We start from the raw sequence: 27,605 nt of genomic DNA, 5'->3' as shown, positions 1-27,605 counted from the left end.
ATTTCTTAGCTTACGGTGCCACCGTGTGGCTTTCATTTCCCTCCTCAATTTCATACAGAAACACAGTTTTCTTTGCACAAGTCACTGAATAGCAAAATCTCTCTGTGTCACTTCTCTGACCAGGGGCATTAAATTCCATTGGAACTTTCTCTCCTACAATGCAAATAGCAAATGGGACACGGCTACCTTCTGCCCTGAAAGTGGGATCATGACTCTCCTCTTTCTTCCTGCTGCTGTTGTTATTTCATGGAACATATGGGATGAAAGAAGAGGCTGACTTTACTCCAGGGAAAGCCTGGCCCTTGCTATGGAAATCCCTGGTGTGCTGGAGATATGACTGGGAAAGGCACTGTCTGAATGCCCAAGTTGGAGAACTGACAACTATCTACAGCAACGTCACTGACCCCCAACACCCTCTAATCATGCTCTGGACAGAAGGGAACTTGCAAGGCAAGAATTCATAGAATCATAGAATCATAGAATATCAGGGTTGGAAGGGACCCCAGAAGGTCATCTAGTCCAACCCCCTGCTCAAAGCAGGACCAATTCCCAGTTAAATCATCCCAGCCAGGGCTTTGTCAAGCCTGACCTTAAAAACCTCTAAGGAAGGAGATTCTACCACCTCCCTAGGTAACACATTCCAGTGTTTCACCACCCTCTTAGTGAAAAAGTTTTTCCTAATATCCAATCTAAACCTCCCCCACTGCAACTTGAGACCATTACTCCTCGTTCTGTCATCTGCTACCATTGAGAACAGTCTAGAGCCATCCTCTTTGGAACCCCCTTTCAGGTAGTTGAAAGCAGCTATCAAATCCCCCCTCATTCTTCTCTTCTGCAGGCTAAACAATCCCAGCTCCCTCAGCCTCTCCTCATAACTCATGTGTTCCAGTCCCCTAATCATTTTTGTTGCCCTTCGCTGGACTCTCCAATTTATCCACAAGAACAAGAATTCTTGTTCTTCATAGAATCATAGAAGATCAGGGTTGGAAGGGACCTCAGGAGGTATCTAGTCCAATCCCCTGCTCAAAGCAGGACCACCACCAACTAATAGACACAGTGATGCTGCAAGGCAGCTGGGAATATCAATGGCTAGAAGTGACTTCCCAAGAGAACACAACTGCAGCATAGTGAGAAAACTGGGTGTCAAGTTCTGGTGGCCAAGTTGCTAAGGCCCCCCTCTTAAAAAAATCCATTAGGGTCTCCCGACACAGGTTTGAATCCCGCTGACTAAGGAACATCCAGGTTATTGTTGCTGTGGTTTAGTGTCTGACCATCCGCCACCCCCTTTCCCCCCCGCCACTGGACCTGGGTCTACTCTCCCTCCCTAGAGCCCCATGAGTATTTTGGTGTGTGCTCGGAAGGGTGAGAGTAAAACACCCACCACAAACACAGAGCTTGAAGTCCCCAAATTTAAAAGCTACAAAAGTCAATTCTTACTAGGCCAGGCAAAAATCAGGACACAGTAACCGATTCCGCTTGAGCAAAGCAGGGTCGGGGGTTGTTCAGTCCTTGGGAAAATGCATCATTCATTACTCTAAACAGCAGCAGCAGTGGCCGGGGAAGTGCGAACACAGAGAAATCATGTTGGTATTCTCACCCTTGGGAAAGCTACAGAGCGGGAGCCGAGCATGTGACGCCCCCGGCAGCAGGCTTCTGTGCGTGGCGAATGATGATACTAAACTAGGAGGAGAGGTAGATACGCTGGAGGGCAGGGATAGGATACAGAGGGACCTAGACAAATTAGAGGATTGGGCCAAAAGAAATCTGATGAGGTTCAACAAGGACAAATGCAGAGTCCTGCATTTAGGACAGAAGAATCCCAGGCACCGTTACAGACTAGGGACCGAATGGCTCGGCAGCAGTTCTGCGGAAAAGGACCTAGGGGTTACAGTGGACGAGAAGCTGGATATGAGTCAGCAGTGTGCCCTTGTTGCCAAGAAGGCCAATGGCATTTTGCGATGTATAAGTAGGGGCATTGCCAGCAGATCGAGGGACGTGATCGTTCCCCTCGATTCGACATTGGTGAGGCCTCATCTGGAGTACTGTGTCCAGTTTTGGGCCCCACTCTACAAGAAGGTTGTGGATAAATTGGAGAGAGTCCAGCGAAGGGCAACAAAGATGATTAGGGGTCTGGAACACATGACTTATGAGGAGAGGCTGGGGGAACTGGGATTGTTTAGTCTGTGGAAGAGAAGAATGAGGTGGGATTTGGTAGCTGCTTTCAACTACCTGAGAGGTGGTTCCAAAGAGGATGGTTCTAGACTGTTCTCAGTGGTAGAAGAGGACAGGACAAGGAGTAATGGTCTCAAGTTGCAGTGGGGGAGGTTTAGGTTGGATGTTAGAAAAAAATTTTTCACTAGGAGGGTGGTGAAGCACTGGAATGGGTTACCTAGGGAGGTGGTGGAATCTCCTTCCTTAGAAGTTTTTAAGGTCAGACTTGACAAAGCCCTGGCTGGGATGATTTAATTGGGGATTGGTCCTGCTCTGAGCAGGGGGTTGGACTAGATGACCTCCTGAGGTCCCTTCCAACCCTGATATTCTATGATTCTATGATAATTAGACTGCAAAGAGGGTTTCCTGTGCTGGGTTGAACCTTGTGTTGGGGAGTGGGCTGTTTCGGCTGCCCACAATCTGCACAGTAAAGCATCCCCAGGGGTCACCAGTTGCTATTAAACAATCAGGAGGGGCCTCTCGCTTTGCCGTGGCCTGTACAGAATTAGTGGCATTAAAGCGCTGCCCAGGCTGGGGAAGGGGGTTGAGATGCTGGCCTGGGGAAAGCCCATGGGGCGCTACGCTGCGTGAAACCTACTGGGAGGGCCGCGTAGCTCGGTGGTGGGGTACGAGCTCTGCCTACACTAGGCCCTGGATTTAATCCTTCGTGTCTCCAATGTCTTTTGTCCTGCCCAGCTGTGATGATCTACTAGTTACGGCATTGCACTCAATATCTAGTGGGGTTTCCCTGCACAAGCTCAATTCCTGTTCACTGCAGGAGGGACGCGCCAGTCTCATGGAAGGTCAGTGGGGTTTGTGCTCCTAAATCCCCTTGGCTCTATGGAGATTCCTGTGCCCAGTGCCTCTTGGGATGCCGGTTGATGATGGAGAAGGAGGAAAGGTTGCCAAAGCACAGGCTGAATGCCAAGAAAAAGGGGAGTAGTCAGTGGGGCTGGAACAGCTGTTAGTGTGGGGGTGCTGAGTTGCACCCCCCTTACTGCTGTCTGCACCCCTCACTGCCCCCTAAAGCTCGGGCTGGGAGCAGGGCCGTGGCTCCGGGACCGGGGGACACGGACAGGGGTAAGGTGGCCAAGGCTGGGGCCACAGCTGGGGGCAGGTGCAGGGCCAGGAGCGGAGCCCCAGGTCTGGGGGTGGGGGGGGCTGGGATCCCGCTCAAAACGTGGGGGGTGCGGCAGCACCCTCCGCACCCCTTCTTCCCGCGCCTATGGGAGTCGTTCGGTGTTGGAGAGCGGAGCTGCAGGTGATGTTCACACTGCAGAGACACTGCCCCCTTGAGGGGACAGAAGGCAAGTGCAACGGGTTTGGGATGCTGCTGCAGATGGCGAGAAGAAATGCTGGGGTAACAGAAAGCTGAGACCGCATGAGGGGCAGGCGAATGGCAGCTCCACCCAGGGCCACGGGGCTCAGACTAGGGGTGCCGGAACAGGGGAGGCCAAGGGGCCAAGGCCCTCGCACTTTTCAAAGTGGACGGGCTTGGCCCATCCACTTTTTGCCACGGGCCCAGCCCCCTGGCCCCCACTTTTAGGAAGAATCCATGACCCTTGCCCTGGACTGTGCCGGGGAGAGAGCAAAGGCAAACAGGGACCCAGCCCCCTACGATGTCCCTCTGCTGGGAGAAAGCCCCAGGGATAAGTAGGAGCTGGGTCGGGAGTGGGGTGGAGGGTCCCTGGGGGCACAGAGGAGCTGAAGTCCCCCAGAGTTCGGGGAATTAGGCAATGCAGAGTGACAGGGCTTCACACCCTGCCCAGCTGGGGCGGAGGGAATCGGCATCTATTGGGGACGGAGGGATGGAGCTGCATTGGCGGCCGAACGGGCGGCAGGTTGGGACCGAGGAACCTGGAGAACACTTCAATCTTGATCTTTCTTTGGTTGGTTGGTTGGTTTGGTTTCGCTTGCGGCGATAACACGTCTTTGCAAGATGCTAAAGCTTTATGAAACACAGCATGCACTCGCCAGTGCCAGAACCTAAGGACTGAAAAGCCCCATGATTCCTCTGGGTGCCTGGGCTCTGAAAAGGGATTTGGGTCCACTCACTTTATTGCTGTGGCCAGTAACATAGCCAGACAAAACCATTTCCCTTGTCATCCACTCCCAGCTTCTGGCAGCTAGAGGCTGAGGCCTCTCAGAGCATGGGGCTGCATCCCTGATCATCAATGGCTAATAGCCATCGATGGACCTATCCTGTATGACATTATCAAATTGTTTTCTGAAGCCAGTTATAGTTTTGGCCTTCACAACATCCCCTGGCAAGGAGTTCCACAGGTTGACTGTGCGTTGTGTGACATAGTTTCCCATAAAGGCTCATTTTCTCCTGGTGAGTGGTTATGAACTGGGTCCCATCCCCTCTGACTTGTGCAGATTATAGAATCTCTGGCTTTTCCTAAATGCTGTGGGGCAAGTTCCTGAGAAAGTGCAGGGGAAGAGAGAGCAGGGGGGAACGGCAGAGAGAGTGAAGGAGAGAAATACCACGGAAGGGGCAAGAAAGGGACTAGGAGCACAAAGAAACACTCAGTGGCTGAAGCCAAGAGGTTGTCCCAACTCAATCCTGCGCATCACAGGTGTTCAGCAAGAGGGGCAGTAGCAGGTTTCCTATGACATTGATGCCTGACCGGTTTTAATGGTTAATCCTTGCACTGCTTGCCAATTGATCCTGACTAATGAGCTGAGGGTAGTCATAGAATCATAGAATCATAGAATATCAGGGTTGGAAGGGACCATACCCAATTAAATCATCCCAACCAGGGCTAGTCAGGTTCTTGTCCCTGATTCAGGCTACACAGAACTAAAACCGATGCGTTTGCTTTCTTGTCGGGAACCTCCAGGGGTACGGTGAGGATGCTTGCACTGAGGGCAAAGCCAAGCCATCGTGATTTTTACTAGAATCAGTAAAAGAGACAGAAAAGCTCCAAACCACAGGCCCAGACAGCAAGAATCCAGGATTGGGGATATCGGGAGTGTCATTCTTTGCATATGAACTTGGACTTACGTACTCACATCCTTCCTTGAGGACCTGGTGGTGAGAGACAAAGGACCAGCCCTGTCTCTGGCCTGCCCAATGAGTCCAACGGTCCAGGTTCCTCAGTGCCCAAGATTGATGGTAGATAACAACAGAGCTGAAGGGTCAGAGGATGCAAAGCAAACACCCTCAACACGGTGGTTTGCCCTATTATAGGGCCTGAGCGCTGCCATGAATATTCATTCTCGTGCCCAGCCTTCCATGTCCAAATCTAACTTCCTCGCCCTCGTAAGACTGGGGTGCACCTATCTGATAGGTTAACCTATTAATACATATTAATGCCATTTAACTCATTATCACCCACACCACCAGTTGCTCAGGCGAGTTGATGGTTTGATATTTGCCAACGATTCTATCCTAAAATGTCCAAGCCCAGGGTCACTTCAGTGTTCCTGCCTGGTACTGTTAGTTCCCAACTTCTGCTGTTGAGTAAGCTATTCCTAGGTCCCCTAAATCTAAGGGTAACTGCCAGGCCATTTATCTATGGCATGCCAAGGGTCACAGGCCTACAATACTTATGCTAATGTCTTACAGGATACAGGCCTGAAGGTGCCTTCTGTTCCTGTCGAATATAATAAAGAGTAAACTAGCCCTATAGGCTACAGCGTAATGGTCTGAACTTAGTTCTAGCAATCTGAGTTCAACTATAGGTGGGATCCCAACATACCTGAGCTCTTTCTCTCCCCCCTTTCTAGAAAGGTTTGGCTTAACCTCGTTCTTCTGCTTACCTAATTGTATTACAATTTTTGGTTTATTTTTATTTTTCCTTTACACCCTTTTGTTTACATCCTTATTTTTGTAACACAAGAGAATCTGCAGCACCAGAAATGGACACAAAACTTTATATTTCCACTTTCTCCCCATCATGCATGAGCACGAGACAAACACCTCCAGCAGCTGGAATTAGACAAGTCTCAGAGGGGTAGCCGTGTTACTCTGTATCCACAAAAACAACAAGGAGTCCGGTGGTGCCTTAAAAATGAACAGATTTATTTGGGCATAAACTTTCGTGGGTAAAAAACGCACTTGGCTTGGCACAGGTGCCTGGTGAAGCCCTGCAAATCTGCGGACAATTTTTGCAGATTGTGGATACAAACTGTGTATCTGCACAGGGATCTAGACACAAGGAAGACTCCTACCGCTTGCTCTATAGTTCCTTGCAACCCCCCACTGTGTCTTTAACGACCTGCTGGGATTTGGGACATAAATTCTTTGACAATTGCGTTGACCATGTGATTTGAAGACAATGTGATTGAAATGAAGCCAATTCCAGACAAGGACAAAACACAGCCTTGCATTGGCCGGGAATCGAACCCGGGTCAACTGCTTGGAAGGCAGCTATGCTCACCACTATACCACCAATGCATCTGGCAGAGGAGAGTTGCCCAGGTGTAGCAGGTACTAGCAAAATGACTCATTCCGGCAACTCTAGTGAGCAGGATGGATGGGAAGGAGGCAATCTGTCAGCTCTACGCCCAGACAGGTTCCCAGAGCGGCTGAAATATGGGGAGGGAGGTGCTACATCCCAGGGTAAGGTGGCACCAACCCCACTGCTCCTCTCAGAGAAGGGAAATGAAGACAAATCACCCCAATGACAAACCTTAGCTGAGACAGCTGCTTTTAAAGTCAAGGTTTGTGTTAGCTCGTGCTGCACACGCAAGGGTTTGTTGCTGCTGCGGATTCCAATCCTTGGGGTCTGTGGGGATGAGCCAGCTTGTCTTAAGGGTGTTCGTCTGCCACCTTCTCGGGGTGTTTGCTACACGCAGGCAGCTCCCGCTCCTGGGTCTCTCCCGGGGAAATAAAGTTTTTGTGCAAAATAACAAAACTTTTCACTGATGGCAGGGAAAGGGAAGGGCCACAGGAAAGCGCCAGGACATAAGGAATGTAACAACAGGATTCCTCTAGGCACAGTGACTCTGACGAGTGATTGATCTCCCCTCACTTGTATTTGAAGAGCTGTTTAGTTTTACCCATGGCAACCTACAAGGCTGACACAATTGTATCGATTGTGATGCTATGAAACGAGTGTTTAAAAATAGTCTGAACTTGAGCTGTCTGTTATGAAAGGCTGGTGTCCCCAGTTCAGTTCCAAATGAAACCCCCCTGGGGTCCCCGCACATGGCAGTGGGAGTGAAAGGCTGGTTTTTCAGGGGGTCCATGGGGCTGGGAGGGGGCAAGCTGAGGTCTGTTACCTCTCTGGCCGACAAAAAACTTCTCTCTGCTCAGATCTAGCTTGTTGTAATGCCCCAGCCTTGTCTGATAATTAGCACTGAAGTTCAGCAAACTGGACCTGTCGTTCTTCTGTTCCACCATGGTAGGTTCTCAGCCGGGCCTGGCCAGTGCCTCCAGAACCCAACCAGTCAACTAATGGGGTGGAGCCTACAGACGCTATCCTGTTCATGATGCCAATTATGCAAACGGGGCTTGGTCCTGCTATTGTGGGGAACTTTCCTGGCTTCTGCACGATCCCGGTGGAATCGGATAGGGAAAGGATCTGAGTTCTTGCTCCAATTCCCTTTACCCTGAGTTGTAAGAGACAACAGTCTGTAACCCACTAGTGCCCCTTTGACTGGAGAGGCATTAACAGGCCACTTAACACGGAACCGTCTGTTAACGCCTTATGATAAATCTACCCCACCGTGTATTCTGTTGTGAGACTCTCACTGACTGGTAGCAGTCTGGCACTGAAAGTTTCCACAATGTGATCGACACTCCCTTCCCCACTGTCAGTCCCAGTCTCGTTTTCCTGTCCCTGTGCTGGAGGGCTGGGGCGAGTCCGGCACACGGATCCAGGAACGTGGCCTTGTGCATCCGAAAGCTCTGCAGCCACTGGTCATCATCCCAAACCCGCATGACGATGCAATCTCACCAGTTGGTGCTTGTTTCTCGGGCCCACAACCGGAGCTCTGCCATCTGCAGCTGCTCAGTGAATGCCACCATCAAGCTTGCATTGATTGTTGCTGTGTCCCGCAGCAATCTGTTCTGCACGGAGTTGTCATCACCCGCACGTCTATTCCTGCAAACATTGCAGGATTGTGCACCCTGGGCTTGCAAAGCTTGTAACAATAGGGCAGCTGTGCAGGCTCCGGGGGTCTGTCAGAGACGGCAGACAATGAGTGGGGTCTGTGGGATTCAGGGGGAAAGGTGTGAAAATTATGGAAGATGTATAAAATTATGGGATGGTGAACATTGCATTATGGGAAGTTGATCCCATGCTCCCAGTCACCCCTGTGCAACCTGCTTGGGCCCCACCAAGCATTGCCAAAACTTCCCAAAATACAGTGCAGTGGGCAGCGGTGAGTTGCACAGTGGGATACTGTAGCGGGGCAGTTACCCCGCTCCTGGGGGAAAAGGGAGGCTGATTGGGGAGGCAGCCACAGCTGGGGCCGCACCCAATCAGGCCACACCTGGCCCTCATATAAGGGCTCAGGGAGGAGCTGGGTCAGCGTCACTCCAGCCTTGGAGTGGGAAGGACCTGGCTGCCTGTGAGCTGAGGGTACCTGCCGCAGAACAGTGCTGGAGAAAGGCAAGAGGGGCTGGGGAGCTCCAGCCTGGCAGCTCCCCAGGCTGAGGCCTTGGTTAGGGCCTAAGCAGGTCCTGGGGCTACAGAGGTGTAGCCCGGGGATAGGCAGAGGCTGCTGGTCCTACCCCCTTCCCTGTGATGAGTGGCCATCACACTGCAGTCTGCCCCAGAGAATGGGGCTAGATGATGACTGGCAGTAGCCACTGAGGCAAGGTGGGTATAGAGGGTTGGGGGTTCCCCTGGGAGGGGAGACCCAGAGTGTGGGGGTACTGCTGTGGGCAGAACCCTGAGGTAAAGGGCGCTGGGGTCCAGGAGGGACACGGGGCCAGCAGTAGGCGAGACACCGTCCGAGGCTGGAAATAGCTAATTTCCAGACGACCAGCAGGAGGCGCCATGGTGGTCAGTGCTCAATCTGCTACAGATACCTACCCACAATGCACCACATTCTGCATCAGTACACAGGCTCCTGGTGAGTGCACTCACCGTTGGCCCAAGGAGCCAAGTGGGCACAAGCCCGAGTAACACACTAACTGCAGAGACTGGACGCTGACGGGACAGGAATGAACGTAGGTTTTTAGTGCAGATATGGCCTTCGGTACATGGATAAACGTGGGGAGGCAACAGGAAATGTCCGAGGCTAGGCCAAGGTTCCCCCAGGGGTTGAGGCTGCTACTCTGGGCGTCCTGCACCCGAAAGGCTCTGGAACAAAAAAGGCACCTAAAAAGAACTGAGTATCATTTCTTTCTTTTCTTTTTTTTAAATGTCGTGACTTGGGGGTGTATAACTCATGAGTTTTGCATTCTTCTGGTCATCGAGCCATCTTGCGGTTATAGATGTTCATTAGGCCAAAACTAGAACTGGGTTCAAAAAAGAATTTGATAAGTTCCTGGAAGATAAGTCCATTGATGGCAATTAGCCAAGATGATCCGGGATGCAACCCCATGCTCTGGGTGTCCTTAATCTCTGGCTGCCAGAAGCTGGGAATGGGTGACAGGGGATGGATCACTGGATGATGACCTGTTCTGTTCATTCCCTCCAAAGCACCAGCATTGGCCGCGGTTGGAAGACAGGACACTGGGCTAGATGGACCGTTATTCTGACCCAATATGGCCGTTCTTATGTTCAGTAAAAGTTATAGTAGATTTTTGCCTTTGAGAAGGATTTAATAGGAGATCGTATATGGCCCTTAGTGAATATTTGGGAACCAAGTTCCACACACAAGCAGTGACGTGTGAAAAAACACTAAGGGCTGGACTGAAAGGCAAAATAACAGTGGAGAACGGCAATCCCCATTGGTGCATCAAATGCAAATGAAGAAGTTTTGACACCAGGCCAGGAAATCAGCCTGATGGGAAGTCACATGATCCCACAGAATAAACATCTGCTATGAAAGTACAAAGAAAAATGTAGAATTAAAAATTCCAAATTAAAAGTCACAGTAAAAACATGGGAACACAGGTGCCAACTTTTGTCGGCCCCGGTGGGTGCTCGCGTCCCCCCACCCCAACTCCACTCCTCCCTGTCCCTATTGGATCCCTCCCCGAAGCGCGCCGCTGGGTCCTGCTTCTCCCCCCTCCCGCCCGGGCTTGCCACACGAAACAGCTGTTTTGTGGCACAAGCGCTGGGAGGGAGGGGGGAGAAGCAGGACCCAGCAGCGTGCTCAAGGGAGGAGGCGGAGCGGAGGCAGAGGTGAGCTAGAGTGGGGGGGCAGGGTGGGGAGCTGCTGGTGGGTGCTGAGCACCCACCAATTTTTCCCCATGGGTGCTCCAGCCGTGGAGCACCCACGGAGTCGGTGCCTATGTGTGGGAAGTGCTATACTAGAAACATAGATGTCATTGCTAAAGCTACGACCAACTATTTACTTGCGCATATTTTCAATGATTATTTGCTATTAAAATATAAATTAAATAGCACAGTGACATCCCTCTGCACAAAGGTAAATGATGAAGTGCTAAGAATAATAAGAGTCATAAAAATATCATTTTAAAAAGTAAACAGAACGATCAAAACTATATTTAAAACGGAGTCCAAGGAAGGGAGTGCCATTCAGGGAACCCCAGCAGCAGCAAAGATACATTTGTGACCTGCTAGGAGACTTCATGCAGACACATAAACTGGGATTAAAAAGAAAGAAGGAGGAGGACTTGTGGCACTTTAGAGACTAACAAATTTATTTGGGCATAAGCTTTCGTGGGCTAAACCCACTTCATCAGATGCTGCATCTAATGAAGTGGGTTTAGCCCATGAAAGCTTATGCCCAAATAAATTTGTCTCTAAGGTGCCACAAGTCCTCCTCCTTCTTTTTTGCTGATACAGACTAACACAGCTGCTACTCTGAAAACTGGGATAAGGGATTCTTTTAAACACTCAAAATATGTGACCCAATTTTGGGGGCTGTATGTAAAATATTTCATTGAATCAAGTCTCCCATGGTATGGGATTGGCACCCTTAATTGTCGTCTGCTGCCTGCAGCTACAGGGGCTGGTATGTACAGCCTGCTGGAAAACACGCCCCCCCTTACAGTGGCTGGGGAGTCCGTGAAGATATGGCAAGGGATCCAGGACTCTCACCCACTGGGATCCAGGACTCTCACCCACTGGGATCCAGGACTCTCACCCAGGACTCCCACCCACCCTAGTCAAGGAGGGGGAGCATCTGGTCTGGCCTCCAATCACAGCCCCAGCTTCTCTTGACACGGGCCAATCAGTGACCAGGGCATGCACATTTAAACGCCCTTCCCCGGTGGAAACGGGTGGCTTAAGAGCAATAGGGGGAGGTGAGATGTTCCCTTGCACACCAATCGGAGAACGGAGCTGGTGTGATGGGCACGTGGGAGCACCAATCAGGCGGTGGAGAGCGGCTCAGCGTATCTATTTGGAGACCACTCTGGGGCCATGGCTAATGGATGATGGAGAGCCCAAGGGGGTGTAGAAGCTGTGTGAGTCAGGGAGGGGGGGTCTGGATAGGGGCAGGCTGTGCAGGTAGTGGCTGGGTGGATGTAGGGGGTGTGGATGGGTGTGAGGTGGGTGTGTATGAAGGGCTGGGTGCTGGTGGGTTGTGGCAGTTCAATACAAGACAGGACACGGCTTTAGGCAAGCAAGCAGGCTGGTCTGCTGATGGGATCGCCCCTGTCAGCTTTTCCACCTCTTTTATTTCTCTCCCCCCCCCCCGTATCACATACCCCAACCGACCGCAAAAGGCATCAACAAAGGAAATAATATGACTTTGATTAATATTCCTATTTACTAGCCTCTATCTACTACAATCTTTATTCTCAGGCCTTCAGCTTCGGCCGAGGAAGCTTCCCACGGCTGATGTCCTTATTTTGACTTCCCAGATGGTCCATGTTTTCATGGTCCATGTCCTTGGACAGAACAGAGCAATGTGTGCATTGCTCCTACACAACAGTCAGGGTGTGCCCTGACTGTTTCCAGGTGCATGAACGCTACATGAACCCTTCAGTGGGTGGTAATGGGGGTGTGAATGTGTGTGACTTGGGTGTGTACGGAGGGCTGGGTGCTGGTGGGTGGTAATGGGGGTGTGACGTGGGTCTGTATAGAGGGCTGGGTGGTAATGGGGGGTGGATGGGTGTGAGGTGGGTGTGTATGGAGGGCTGGGTGCTGGTGGGGATGGATGGGGTGTGGATGGGTGTGACGTGGGTGTGTATGGAGGGCTGGGTGCTGGTGGATGGTAATGGGGGTGTGTGGGGTGGATGTTTTAGGATAGGGGAGGTGTGATTGGGTGGCCTGGGACATATTTTGGGAGTCCATGAGGCATGTTTTGCAGTGGGGAGGGAATCGGACACCTGCTCCCTAAGGCCAGGCTGGCTTGTTCCCTCTGCCCCTGCCCTTTTCTCCCCGGGGGCAGTGTGCCCTTGGCAGCAGGTGTGGGGTTTGCGGGTGTGCACTGGGCCGAGCCCCATAGGGGCTGGGCTGCCTCGGCTTCCCTCGCTGAGCCCTTCAGACATGGGCTCCGGCTGCTGCTGGAGACTGAAGCGGGCAGCCAGGCCGGGCATGGCTCTGACCCCCCATCCCTGCTCTCTCTCAGGCAAGAACGTGTCCAAGCCCCCAGGAAGGCAAAGCGGAGGAGGCAGATCTGGGGAGCACCGAGCAGAGGGGGACCCGGCTGCGGTATGTTGACTTGTATTTTTTAAACGGGGGAAGGAGTCAGGGACAGGAGCCCCTGGGGCCTGGCAGTGGGGTGGGCTGGGGGAGTGGGAGACTGAATGGGGGAGACCCCAGCGGTGGTGCTGATGGTGGGGGGAGAATTGGATACACAATCTGGTTAGCTGGGCGTGGGGAACGCTGTGGGGAGGGTTTTCGGGGGGTAGATCTCAGGAGTGAGGATTAGGGCCGGCCTTGGGGGTGGGTGGGCTGGGTGACTGCTCAGGGTGGGTCCCCCCAAGCTCCCACCCTCACACTGCCTCTTCCTCCCAAACACCCCACCCTCACACCTCCTCTTTCCCCCAAAGTCCCCCCCACTCACTCCTCCCCACCCCCTTTCCCTCTTTGCTCACCCTTGCAGCCAGTAAGAAGTGATTGTGCCCCCCGTGTCTGGCACCCCTGCTCCTGCCTCCTCCCCCCACTTGGAGCTGCCCCTGGGAGCCTCCTGTGTGCTGAGTGGAGAAGGGGGGCTGATCTTGGCTCACCCCATTAGCTAAACCCATAACTGTAGAGACTCTACAGCTGAAGGCTGCTTATTTTCAAATTGTATTTTTAGTTATATCTGTAAAATACCTGAGAATTCCTATGAAACCTAAACGCCAAAATAATTAGACAAATAAATTCCTGTTCTTAATAAAGAGAAAAAAAATCCCTTAATCACATATGTTAAAACTAAGTAAATACATTTTTAGTGGAGTGAAAAACAACTGACTAAAATAGAGGTGGTAATGGCAGTAACCCAGGGTGTGCCTGTTCGAGAAAGCAAGCAGGTTTTCAGCAGATTCTATTTATTTTCATTGATCTCTACTAAAGAGTGTACAAGGTATCAAACTGGTGTTCCTGAGATCTGCGTTAAAGAAGCGCTAAACGAGCTAAAAGCCAATTAACAACTCCCAGTTTTTCCCTTTCCCCTCTGTACCTGATGACATGCCGGGTGGGGAATTCCAAACCACCCTGGATGCATATCACCAAGAAGTGTCCAGGCACTGCAGACATTGGATTGCACTTTGCTTGGGAGCTGGATAGGGGAAAAGGCAGCGTCTCAGGCTTAATTTAGCACCGTATTTTGTGTTTGTTCATAGATTTTAAAGGCAGGTTAAATCTCTGTGAACATCTGATCTGACCTGCTACATAACTGTCCAGAGAATTTTACCCTGTGAGTCCTACATGGACCCCCAACACCTTCCCGCTGAACTAGGACAGATCACTCAGAAAGTCATCGTGTTTGGATGTAAAGATGTGAAATGCTACGGGGGAAAACTGGCCCGTGTTTCAGGCTTAAATTCTGCAATTTCTACATCTAAGCATAAAACTCAGGTCCACCCTGGCCATGAATTCAGCCCAGACCTGCTGTTTGGGAGACAAGAGTTCTCCCACTGAACCACAAGTGTGCAAAATATTAAAAGTGACCTGTGCACTGCCTACTGCCAGAGCCCCTCTCTGCTACATGGCGCAGGAGTGTGGCTGATCCTCTCTGCTGCTGGTCAGACTGGAATTCTTTGGGAATTAAGTCATTAATGATATGGAGATTAATGGGTTGAATGTGCCCTGTGCCTTTAAGGGATTGGAGCTAACAGTGAAGAGGTTACAGGCCACAGAGCTGGGGAGCTGGGTGTGGTCCCTCAGAAGTTGTTGTGCGTTGGTGAGATGGCGTAGATGTGGGGATTGTGCAAGGTGTGGTGTTTACATGCACATCTAATGTTTAACAAAATGCCATTTTTAAAACCACCCGTGTCTGGGCATGGAACAGAAGCTCTTTGAGATGGGGTGTGTCCTTCATAATCCTCAAGAAACTAGATCCAACAAGACAGTGTTACAGGGAGTATAGCTCAGTGGTAGAGCATTTGACTGCAGATCAAGAGGTCCCTGGTTCAAATCCAGGTGCTCCCTTGGAATTTTTTATTTTTTAAAAATGGAAATATATTTTCATCTCCATCTGCGCTATGTTCAGGAATTCCACTGAATGGGGATGCTTGAAAAGAATTGGGACACTTAACATTTCCCTGTGCAAATGTATAAAAACTTAGCAAATCCATCCATCAGCTGAAATTAATTCCAGTCCTCTGAGGCTCTAGTTTATGTTTTCATGGATTAAACAAAGGTATAATATGATGCATATTTGCAGGTCCTTGTTCTGCAGGGACTATGCTGTGCAGAAGAACAAGAACCACATCCATTTGGGGCTCAGGAGTCTGACGAGCAAAGGGACCTTTGTGCAGGCTCCTTCACATTCATCCAGCAGCAGCTGGGCCCCCAGGACAAGGCACAAGTACAAGCCAGTGGCTCTGAGCAGGAAAAGAGCCCCCAAGAAGCTGGTCAGAGCTGCCAGGATCCCCAGAAAGGCCACCATGTCCATGTCCAGGAATAGTCCGAAGAAAGTGGTGGCTGCAGTAGGGACAAAAAACAGCAGAGAATAGCCCCCAAAAGGTCAAAGCTGCCAAGCCCCAGAAGGTGGTCAAGAAGCCAGCGGAAAGCAAGACAGGAGAGAGCCAGGCTAAAACCAACCCCAAAGCCAAGGCTAAGAAGGTGGCCCTGAGAAAGGAGTGAAGAGATTTCCAGGGGGAAGATTTCTGCTCCCCAGATGCTCTTGTAAGAATGACCATGGACCTCCCAGAAAGAGCCAGATCCCCCAGGACGAGCCACCCCACGGAGAGTAAAGCAAGGTGGTGGCAACGGGGTGTGTGAGAGGCGGGTGTTTGTCTCCCAGAGGGGAGGTGCTGTGTTGAGTGAAACACCTCCCAGGTGAGTGAAGCACTGACGAGGTAGCCTGCCCATAGCTCCTGCATGAGTTTGTGATCTGCTTCTGCTGTCCAAGAGGGACACTCTCTATTTGAGGCACGTGGGACACCTCTGTGAGGATGATCGGTTACAAAACGCTGGGTTCAATGAAAGATGGGACCATAGGAGGGGAAGGTGAATGGCAGCACCACACAGGGTCATAATATTCAGACCTGGGGCCTCACTTTCACTTCCCCTCTGTTTTCCATCACTCATTCCCTAGCAAACAGACCCTCCACACACGCACACAGAGTCACGCCCCCTCTCCCTTTCCCTCACACGCTCCATTGGATACAGCCTCTCGGTGACTCCCCCAGATGGGGGCTTGTCTCTGCATCTCCCCAGCAGGGAAGGAGGGAGGCTGAAGGACCACAGGAGATAGGTGGGGCTAGACAGGAATGGAAAAGACACTTCCTCCACCTCTTCTTAAAAGACACCCTAATCTTACCCTTGAAGAGTTCCAGCACTGGGTGGGCTCAAACCACCCACCTCCCCATAAACAGCTGGTAGCAGGAACCAGCCTTACAGCAGAAGGATGGCCACCCACTACTGTTGCTGTCTTCCTGGGGACTTGAACATGAATTTGTTGTAGCAAACACCCCCGCCCCCAAATCCATCCATGAGACAAAGGCCCAAATGTGGGCTGCAGTAGTGCAATTGGTTAACGCACAGTACTTACGGAGCAGTGCTGGGGGAGCGAGGCTGAGGTTGAAGTTGTGAGTTCAAGCCTCACCTGGAGCACTGGTTTTCCTTAAGCAAATGGTTTCTGTCCAGCTCAGAAGACACGGAGGAAAGGAGACATCAAGGTCTGTCCCTTTCACTTGTTACTTTGTCCGCAGCAGTGGTTCTTAACCTTTGGTTCTTGCCATTGTGGGCCACATATGCAACTCTCTGTGTATTATGTGGGCCACATCCACACAATATATATACTCCTTGTATGTCGCTGAGGATGTCACATGGGCCGCACGTGTGCTGATTGGGCCGCAAGTGGCCAATGGGCCCCAGGTGGAGAACCACAGAGTGCTGGGCAGAATCTACAGCTTTATGATACTCTGCTGTTCACCAACCCTCTGGGTCACAATGACTCAAGCAGAGCACTGCCCATCCTGAGAGTCTTGACCCCCTGACCCACGCCCCCATCTACTCCTGGGGGAATTCTGCGCCACTGCGCACAAGCAGAATTCAAGTCTGGCACAGAATTTTTCCCCCTCAGAAAATACGTTCTGGCCAAGAAATGCTGCTGTTCTGCCTTTTGCCCACCAGAAGCTGCATTGGCACCAGAACGGCCAGCAGTAGGAACTTCACTCCTGGGGCAATTCTGCGGCACTGCACATGTGCAGATTCATGGGCCGTGCCATAAACGTACAGCTCAGTGTAGCATAAAATCCCTGCTTTACCTGTAAAGGGTTAAGAAGCTCAGATAACCTGGTTGGCATCTGACCAAAAGGACCAATAAGGGGAGAAGATACTTTCAAATCTGTGGGGGGAAGGGTTTGGCTTTGGCTCTTTGTGTGTGTTCTCTCGGGAGACGAAGAGAGAGACCAAGCAAGTAATCTAGCCCGTACTGAATGACACATCTAAACTTACAGAAATAGTAAGTAATAGCAAGGAAATGCGTTCGAGTATCTTTTCTTTTAGCTTGTGAATTTTCCCTGTGCTAAGATGGAGGTTTATCCCTATTTTTTGTAACTTTAAAGTTTTGCCTTGAGGGGAATCCTCTGTGTTTTGAATCTGATTACCCTATAAAATTACCTTCCATCCTGATCTTACCAAGGTGCTTCTTTTTTTTTTTTTATAATAAAATTCTGTTGTTAAGAACCTGATTGGTTTTTAGGAGCCTAAAAACCCAAGGGCCTGGTTTGGTGCTCACCTTGTTTACCTATCTGGTTGGTAGATTATTCTCAAGCCTCCCCAGGAAAAGGGGTGAAGGGCTTGGGGGGTTGGGATATTTTAGGGAAACAGGAACTCCAAGTGGTCCTTTTCCTGAATCTTTGTTTAACTCACTTGGTGGTAGCAGCAGTACCCATCCAAGGACAAGGAAGGATTTGTGCCTTGGGGAAGTTTTTAACCTAAGCTGGTAAGAATAAGCGTAGGGGGGTCTTTCATGCAGGTCCCCGCATCTGTACCCCAGAGTTCAGAGTGGGGAGAGAACCCTGACAGGCCACACAGAATTTTTTTTTCTCTGCAGAAAATACATCCTGCTGGAAATGTGCTACAGTTCTACCTTTAGCCAACAGGGGCTGCTGTCCTGCCAGAACAGAGAGCAGCCATTCTCAAGCTTCAGCCGCAGATAGCCTAGAGAAGAAGCTGGGATCCTCACAGTGCCCTGCCTGTGGGACCAGGTCAAGAGGCATGGGATATGGGGGTTGGACATCGCGGGGCACATGGGGCTGTTGGGTGTCACAGATTGGGGTTCAGAAGAGCTCATGGAGGGGGGATAGACTGGGGTGGAGGCTGAATGGGAATGGAGGTGCAGGGACACATGGGGAAGGGGGGAGGAGGGTTGGCTGAGTGGGGGTGCAGGGACACATAGGGACAGAGGGAGGGGGTGCAGGGATATGGGGAGAGAGGGTGGCTGAGTGGGGGTGCTGGGATACATGTGGATGATGGTGCAGAGACACATGGGGACAAGGGCAGATGTGCCTGACTGATTGGGAGAGGCTTGGGGTTAGCCAGGGTCTGCATGGGAGAGGCTCCCCATCTCCCTAACAATCCCACCCTTGACTCCCGCCCCCCCCCAAAAAAAAGCCTGTTCCATACTTCTCCCACTCACATCCAACAACCTTCCAGGTTCACCCCAGGCTACTTCCCTCTCCCTCTGTTCCTCTGTTACCCCTGACTCCCACAAGCCTTTGCACCGCTTCTGATGGGTGCAGGAAATACAGTTCTGCACTGTAATTTCAATGAATTACTCATTGTTCTCTATCAATATGCCTAGTAAGGAACCTATTTGTCAAAAAAAATTACCAGAATATTTTTTTGTCTGTATTGTTACAGAAATACTTGCTGACAGATATTTTTAAATATATTTCCAGAATAATTGAAATTGGCATGATTATACTGAGTTATTTTGACATATAAGTGCACAGAATTTTTATTTTTTTGGCACCAAATTCCCCTGGGAGTATCAATCTTTGCTCCCCAAACCACCCTCCTGCACTCCCCCTAGGCTGTGAGGCCCAAAACCTGCCTGGCTTTCTGTATGTTGATGGGTTTGGGGTGTTTTTTTTGTCTGCTGTCTTGATGTGTATGTGGATCCTGTGTGATTTTGTGGATGTGTTGCATAGTTGTCTCTCTCTCTGTGTATATGATTTTTGCATGTGAATTGTTTTTTGTATGGTGTAACTTGGTATTCTTTTATTTTGTGGTTTTTGAGCTTTCTTGTGTGCTTTTTCTGTGTTTTTGTGGTGGATTTGTTATATGCATGTTTTGTGTGGCTTTGCTTTATGTGCATACGGCTCTGTGTACTGTTTGGTTATGTGTGTGTGTGGTTTTTGTTTATGTCTGTGCACTATGTGGTTTTCTCTAGGTTTGTGTGTGTGTGTGTGTGTGTGTGTTTATATCTTCATGTGAAAATTCACTGTAACTTTTAAAAAAATCCACACATTTGCCTATTTTCACCAGGAATTTTTCTCCATCAACAAATTCTCCAACGTTCCCTACCAAAAAATTCGCTCTTGGATGGCATCAAATTAACCTATGAAATTCTGAGGTTAAAAACTTCATCCCCTATCAGGGATTCTTCCTTAGACTCAGTGGATCAAGAGTTGGAAAATTAACCTAATTCACTTTAAAGGCAAAGCTTCACTGAGAGTTGAACTTCCACGCCCTGGTTTACAAAATGAGAAACAGAGCCAGGAAAAGTACAACTTCTTTTTGATTCCTGGAATGAATAAAGAGAGTGTTATTTAAGGGTTTGTTTCACACATTTTAAAACCAGACAGGATCTTTGCAACACCCAGTCTGACCTCCTGTCTAACACAGGCCAGAGAACTGCCCCCAAAGAATTCCTTTTCAACTAGAACACATTTTTAAAAAAAAATCCAATTTTGATTTGAAAATTGCCAGGAATGGAGAATCCACCAGGACTCTGAGTAAGATTTTCAATGGTTAATTCCCTTCCCTGTCAGAAAGCACACCTAATTTCCAATCTGAATTTGTCTAGCCTCACTTCCAGCCATCAGCTGATGTTATACATTTGTCTTCTAGATTGAAGAACCTGTTACAAAGTATTTGTTTCCCATGTAGGTACTTCTGGACTGGGATTGTCACCCTCTAACCTTTTCTGAGCGCTTTGTGTCTGTCACGACAAGGCCGTGTTTCGAAGCCTGGCATCCTTCTCGTGGCTCTGCTGACTCCTCTCAAGTTTTTCATCCTCCTTCTTGACTATGGACCTCAGAACTGGACCCATGATTCCAGCAATGGACCCCTCCAGCACCTCCATGTAGGGGCAGCCAGGGGGCTCTGCTCTTGTGCTGCCCCTGCCCCAAGTGCAGATCCCGCAGCTCCCATTGGCCGGGCACCATGGCCAATGGGAACTGCAGGGGTGGTGCCTGCAGATGGGGCAGCGTGCAGAGCTGCCTGTCTGCGCCTCTCCGTAGGAGCCGGAGAAGGGACATGCTACTTCTTCTGGGAGTCCCTTGAGGTAAGCACTGCCTGGAGCCTGCAGCCCTGAGCCACAAACCCCTGCCCCAGCCCTGATCCCCCTCCCAGCCTCCAAACCCCTCAGTCCCAGCCCAGAGCACCCTCCTATACCCCAAACGCCTGATCCCCAGCCCCCCTGCGAGCCCTCACCCCCCCGTCCCAGCCCGGATCCCCTCCCACAGCGTGAACTCCTCATTTCTGGCCCCACCCCGGAGCCCGCACCCCCAGCCAGAGTCCTCATCCCAACCCGAATTTTGTGAGCATTCATGGCCCGCCACACAATTTCTATTCCCAGATGTGGCTGTGAGGCCAAAAAAGCTCAACCAGCCCGGTCTAATCCACAGTGCTAGAGCAGGGTAATGGCAACATTTTAAGTGCAGGCAGCCTAAGGGCGAGACCAGATCTGGCCCAGGCACTAAGACAACAGCATCAACAACACACCAGTGCTTCCGTAGTTGGCAGGATTCGAACCTGCGCAGGGAGACCCCAATGGATTTCTAGTCCATCGCCTTAACCACTCGGCCACAACTACTTGATGGATGTTTGCTTCCTGACACTGTGATTCTGTTCTCACTGAATTGTCACTTCAAACTGTTTGCTCAGACCAGCTTCCCCAGCACACTCGTGGCTGTGCGGTTGTGTAAGTGTGTCCATGGCTGAACAGCGAGAATTCCTGCCCATTTCCCTTCCAGCTGGAGTGGGATTCGAGTGTGTTTGTGTTAACGACATCACTGTAGATTGTTGTTTGTTCCCCACTCTGACAATTCAAATCTTTCCTATTTAAATCTCCAGCACATCATTCCAATAGCCGGGGCCAGGATTTCTTTGGGGCACTGTCAGGGCAGAAGGTGGCCACGTCCCCTCTGTCTGACCACTGCCATTGCAGGGGAGACGGGTTCACTGGAATTGAATGCCCTGGCTCAGACAAGAGACACAGGGAGGTTTTGCTGTACATGGATCTGTGCAAAGGAAATTGTGTCTCTGTGTGAAATTGAGGCGGGAAATGAGACATCCCCATGGTGGCCCAATGCCCTAAGGAATGTGGGTGAAGGACTTGGGCTGAGAAATTATTTAACAGAGAAATCCTGACCCCCTGCTCTGGGAACAGGAACGGGACTGTCTGAATTGTCAGAGTGGGGAACAAACAACAATCTACAGCGATGTCGTTAACACAAACACACTCCGATCATGCTCCAGCTGGAAGGGAAATGGGCAGGAATTCTCGCTGTTCAGCCATGGACACACTTACACAACCGCACAGCCATGAGTGTGCTGGGGAAGCTGGTCTGAGCAAACAATTTGAAGTGACAATTCAGTGAGAACAGAATCGTAGTGTCAGGAAGTAACCATCCATCAAGTAGTTGTGGCTGAGTGGTTAAGGGATGGACTAGAAATCTATTGGGGTCTCCCTGCGCAGGTTCGAATCCTCCTGACTCCGGAAGCACCGGTGTGTTGTCATTGCTGTTGTCACAGTGCTAACTGGGGCCAGATCTCGTCTCAGTCTTAGGCTGCTTATGCTTGTGACATGGCTCTAGCACCCTGGAGTAGACCGGGGTGGGTGAGTTTTTGTTCCCGGCCAATGGGAGCTGCAGAGGTGGCGCTTGGGGTGGGGGCAGCATGCAGAGCAGAGCCCCCTGGCTGCCCCTATGAGTAGGAGCTGGTGGGGTCCATCCCACTGCTTCCAGGAGCCATATGGAGCATACGAGTAGGAGCCAGTGGGGTCCATCCCACTGCTTCCAGGCCACCGACCCTGTTCCTGGATGGAGCACTGGAGCGGGGCAAGCCCCAGGCCCCGTTCCCCAGCAGGAGCTCGAGGACCAGATTAAAACAGCTGGTGGGCTGGATCCAGCCCATGGGCCATAGTTTGCCCACCCCTAGCCTAAGGAATGTGGGTGAAGGACTCGGGCTGAGAAATGATTTAACGGGTTTGTATCAATTTCTTGCCCTGATTAAAATCTATGGCTAAAAGGCAGCCGCTGTTGTTAGTACGTGTACCTGTGGGTGTCAAGTCCGTGGCCTTAACCAGGGGTAGTCGATTATTTTATCAAGATCCAAATTTCCTAGTCAAGGTATAGTGAAGTTTTAGTGGGGGAGCTCTAGGTGGGAAACACTATTTCACGAGGAGGGTAGTGAAGCACTGGAATGGGTTCCCTAGGGAGGTGGTGGAATCTCCCTCCTTAGAGGTTTTTAAGATTGGCCTGGCTGGGATGATTTAGTTGGGGTTGGTCCTGTTTTGAGCAGGGGGTTGGATTAGATACCTCCTGAGGTCCCTTCCAACCCTAATCTTCTATGATTGTAAGGTCTAGACTCCAGAAAAAATAATACACTGATGATAATAAGAAGTATATAAAAAGATTTTGCAGTCACTCGGGGCTTAACTATGCTGACTGTGTCGTGTTTCAGTCCTTATATCTGGTGCCACTGTCTTTCCCTTTAGCCTGGTCATTTACCAAGGGTAAAACTAAACAGCTCTTCAGACACAAGGGAGTGTTTGTGTTCATTCCTGTGAGCTACACAGGGGTTTGATGTTGCTGCCTTCAATCCTCTGGCTCTGCCAGAATAAGGAACAATTCAGGCTGTCACTGAACTGAAGGAGGGAGATGATTTTTTGACTGGGCGGCACCCATCCTCTTAAAGGTGTTTGTCTAGCAGGCAGCCCTGGTTCCCAGGTCTCTCCTGAGGGAAGAAAGTTTTGATGCAAAAGACTAAAACTTTTAAGGGAGAGGAGGGAAAGGTGATGGCCACATGATGGGGCAGGTCTGAACCACAACATGGTTCTGTTATGTGGGATGACTCTGCACACTGACTGATCTCCACGCCCTTGGATTTGAAGAGATGTTTAATTTAGCCCTTGGAAAACTACAAGACTAAAGCAATTCTGTGTGTGGTTACACTAGGACTGAAGGATTAGTTAGTGCTCTAATGAATTGTAAAAAAACCAAACCCACTTAATTTAAATGTGAGCTGCCTGGTGTTAACAGCTGGTTTCCCCAGGTCAGTTCCAAACGTTCTAGAAACACCCTGGGTTCCCTCACGCCTCGGTGGGAACTAAAGGGAATCGTCCCGGGCTGCCCTTGGCTCCAGGCTGATTTATCCGGGGAGGGGACATGGAATTGATTTGTTTGCTATTGAGAAGGGAGCCAGGCCAGTTTTGGGGGAACAAGAACTCCCAGCATCTTCCCAGCCCACCCAGGCTTCTGGGGGCCCTGCATGTCTGACTCTGGAGTGTGGAGAAGGAACAATTGAGGCAGAGGACAGACAGGGCTGGGCAGATGCCAGGAGCTCAGCACCAGAGGCCTGTACTGGCTCCCTCCTCAGCAGGAAACAATCAGTCCCCACCCTGGGACAGCAGCGTGGGGTTAAGGGCAGCATCCAGTGGGGCGTTCTCGTCTTGCTCCCACTGGGGTGAGCAGGGACCTGGGGGGGTTTCTAGCAGATCAGTTGGAACTGATTTGGGAAACCAGTTTTTAATAACGGGCAGCTCACGTTCAGACTAAATTTTGTGACAATTTTCTTTATAATATAAAAGAATTCATAAGTAAACGGGCAGGAATTATTGGAACTCTTTTCTCCTAGTGTTCCCGGCCATAAAAAGAAATGGCTTTTTGGCTTTTCATGATCCGGGAGTCAGGAGACAGGAACATGGTCTAACACAGAGTTTCCAGGTGCAGAGAACAGGACCCCTCAGCCGGGTCCATTCTGGGGGGCAGTGAGCCAGACAACCACGTCTGCACTTCACTCCACGTCCCCAGCCAGCCCCCAACTGAAACTCTCCCCAGACCCTCCTGCTCTGGGCTTTGTCCCTTTCCCGGGCCAGGAGAAATTCCTTTGTTTCCTTTGTTCTCCAACCCTTTAGCTCTCACCTTGCAGCAGGGAAGGGCCCAGGCCATCAGTTGCCAGGAAACAGGGTGTTGGCCATTCTGTGTGTCCAGACCCCTGCACACACCTGCCCTCTAGGGCTCTGCAACGATCATACACCCTTATCCTACCACCTAGATACTTAAGAACTGCAGAGGGGAAACTGAGACACCCCCACAATATTCAGAGAAAACATTAAGAACAGTCCCTCTTCATCATGTCAGGCCCTTAGGGTGTAAAGTTAAAATTTCAGCACTGGGCAGTATGTGGGAGCAACAGGGTGTGTGGATTATGGTGAAAGGAGCCCCAAGAACAGCCTGGAAGTTCCTGCTTCGGACACAGGCAGGTTTCTTGTGCATTTAATGTCCCCTTCCAACCTGCGTTTGGGGTTTGATGGGTTTAAAGGATGCCTGGTCAAAGGGAATTTTCATTGCTCTCTTTCTAAGAGTTTACACCTGGAGTTGGCTTTGCTAGCTGGTTAATATCTAGCTGGCAGCCAGAGCCTATCCGCTTTATATTGATTAAATACTCCTGGGGGAATTCTGCACCACTGCACCATGCAGAATTTTGCAGAATTCCCTGTCTTCCCTGTGGAATTTCTGGCCACTAGGGTGGACTCTTCCGACTCGTAGGGCCTGGGAGACCCTGCCACACCATGTCTCCCGATGGGACAGTAAAGAAGTTGCAGGAAGTAAAGACTCTGGGGGTGCTGGTGTTTGGGCCGGGGGCTGCCCCATGCCTGGGCTCTGTGGGGAGGGGACTGCTGGTGTTTGGGGGCTGCCCCATGACTGGGCTCTGTGGGGAGGGGACTGCTGGTGTCTGGGGGCTGCCCCGTGGCTGGACTCTGCAGGGAGCGGGTTCTGGTTTCTGGGCTGGGGGATGCCCCGCAGCTGGGCTCTGGGGGGGATGGGAGTGCAGGTGTCTGGGCTCTAGGGGCCCCACACAACCCCTCCAACACCCCCACAACTGGAACTGGGGTGTTGTAGGAATTTCTTTAACTCTCCACTCCTGGGGGAATAATTTTTTGCTGTTGTCTGTGTTTGTTGAAAGGTATTTTGAAATAAATTACCAAAATAATTGAAACGGGAGTGATTATATTGTGTTATTTTGACAAATCAAATATACAGAATTTTTAATTTTTTGGCACAGAATTCCCCTCAGAGTAATTAAAGGGCAAAAAAACCTCATTAATGCAGAGTTAAGGTTACCCAGTGGAATGTTGTCTGCCTTCAGAACCTCAGCTTCTGAAAAACTCACACATCTGAAAACTAGGAAACTCAAAGTTAAGGTTGCCCACACAACCTTAACTCTAGGTTTCAGAGTAACAGCCGTGTTAGTTTGTATTCGCAAAAAGAAAAGGAGGACTTGTGGCACCTTAGAGACTAACCAATTTATTTGAGCATAAACTTTCGTGAGCTACAGCTACATCGGAGCTGTTGCATCCGATGAAGTGAGCTGTAGCTCACGAAAGCTTATGCTCAAATAAATTGGTTAGTCTCTAAGGTGCCACAAGTACTCCTTTTCTTTTAACCTTAACTCTGCCCTCTTTCAGTCATTCCCCAATGTTCCCCTCAAACACAAACATCTTCACTCAGCCAACACCACAATGGCTGAAAGGCACAATCTCCTTACCTCCATTTACAACCCTCCGAACTAGACCCCCAACTTCAGCTGGGCCTGAGCAGACACAACCCCAAGCCAGGGCAAGCCAGATGGCAGTGGTGACTGGCCCTGACCATTACAGTGAAAGCAGAGAAATCTACAACCAATCCATCCCTACTTAGAGATGCCCCCCATTCCACGAACCCCTCATGAGGCAAACACAGCCTCAGCCCACCTCTCCCCTCCCAGCTCCCTACTCCTGAAAGCCTGCATAGGGGAGCTCACTTGCGATGCTCTGAGCCCCCGAAGATGCAGTGGGAGCTGAGATGGGTTCTCTCCCCACCCCCCCAGCTGCTCTGTGAGAACCAAAGGGTTAACACAGAGGGAGCTGATAAGGCTCTGACTTGGACTGGCTGATCTCCACCCAGATGCTCTATGGTTCTGAGCCGGGAGCTTATTGAAAGACATGATTTGCTATACATTTTAATGAAATGTATAAAACAAATAAAATGAAGAAGCTCACTAAACCGAAACCTATTTTTAACACCACTCAGCTAGCTCTGTATAAGTCACTTTCAGTTTCATATAAAATTAAATTCTAGGTTCCGTCTGATTAATCAAAAAGCAGGAGAGGAGATTCCCCCGTCGCTTTCTCCTCTGATCCATTCAAACCTGCCTCACTCCACAGCACTTCATTGTTATAGAATTGTGTTACTGACAAAAAACAACAGCATTGTCGTAATAGGGGAAAACTACCAAACTTCTCCTGTGCAAACGATCGCAGCTCAGCAGGAAAAAGCCCAGAAGGGGCTCTGTCAACAGACAGAAACTGGGATTTAAATGGGGAATGATTGCACTGTGTTTGGGATCCATTGGAATTCCCCATCCAGGTCTGGGACATTCATCTCCAGCCCTAACTAGTTGGATTTAGGATCAAATTGCTATGAAGTGCAGAGACTCTTTGGGAGGTGGAGGGATAGAATATAGGTGGATAAGCTCCATTGTGGCTCAAACAGACCCCAGCACTGCTGGAGTGAGGGGGCCTAGTGACGATGATGGGGAAGGAGGGAATCCCGCTGACTCACCCCATTTCCTTCCGGTGTCGTAGAGGCCGAAATGATACATTTGTCCCACTCCTGCTCCTCCTCTTTGTTATATTGAGATAGATTTTCAATAAGGGAAATGGTAAAAAAAAAACAAAACAAAAAACAACCTGCTGCCCAGCACAACCTGGACCAGCGTGAGAACAACTGGGAATGAAACAATCTGTCACCAGAGGGGGAACTTGGTGACTCTAACACTCGCTCTGCTACAGCGGGGCCAGTATAAAGGTGCTGCTCAGGGCCTGTCTCGACTATGAAATTGGCGTTGATTAGGACCGGTCAAAGGGGAAGGTGCGAGCTAACCCCAGCCTGGGCTTTGTCAGCACGGCACATACAGCGGGGTGTTGGCACTGGGATCGCCACCTCCAGCAGGCCGAGCCCATGGAAAATCCTAGCGGAGACAAAGCCCAGGTTGATTTTCGCTCAGTGTAGCTACTTGAGGTCTCCCCTATTTCCCCCACCTGGGGCTGACGGACACTCCGTGCAGGAGGGACACACTCCCATGATGACTCGCAGGAGAAGGGAGTAGGTAGAAAGGACCACGGGATTCACCCCAGAGAAGGGCGACCTGCAAAACAAAAAGCAGGCAACTCATCTGGGGGAACTGAGAGAACAGGGTGACTCAAATGGTGCAAACAGCCCTAAAAAAGTCGCTATGTGGGAATTAGCAAAGGTCTTTAAAAAA

General features: G+C 50.4%; 3 non-coding genes across 3 annotated transcripts; 1 reads left to right on the top strand and 2 right to left on the bottom strand.

The window, feature by feature from the left end:
- Positions 1-6,541: 6,541 nt before the first annotated feature.
- On the bottom strand, positions 6,542-6,613 carry TRNAG-UCC (transfer RNA glycine (anticodon UCC)). Its single transcript has one exon. It is a non-coding gene; the product is annotated as a tRNA-Gly (tRNA).
- An 8,140-nt stretch (positions 6,614-14,753) lies between these two features.
- TRNAC-GCA (transfer RNA cysteine (anticodon GCA)) lies at positions 14,754-14,825 on the top strand. The gene has a single exon. It is a non-coding gene; the product is annotated as a tRNA-Cys (tRNA).
- A 5,982-nt stretch (positions 14,826-20,807) lies between these two features.
- Positions 20,808-20,889, bottom strand: TRNAS-AGA (transfer RNA serine (anticodon AGA)). Its single transcript has one exon. It is a non-coding gene; the product is annotated as a tRNA-Ser (tRNA).
- Between the last annotated feature and the right edge of the window lie 6,716 nt (positions 20,890-27,605).

The sequence above is a fragment of the Lepidochelys kempii genome, chromosome 28, assembly GCF_965140265.1.
Source record: "Lepidochelys kempii isolate rLepKem1 chromosome 28, rLepKem1.hap2, whole genome shotgun sequence".
NCBI lineage: Eukaryota > Metazoa > Chordata > Testudines > Cheloniidae > Lepidochelys > Lepidochelys kempii.
The sequence above is the reverse complement of the archived record's forward strand: the minus strand, read 5'-3'. Positions and strand labels throughout refer to the sequence as shown.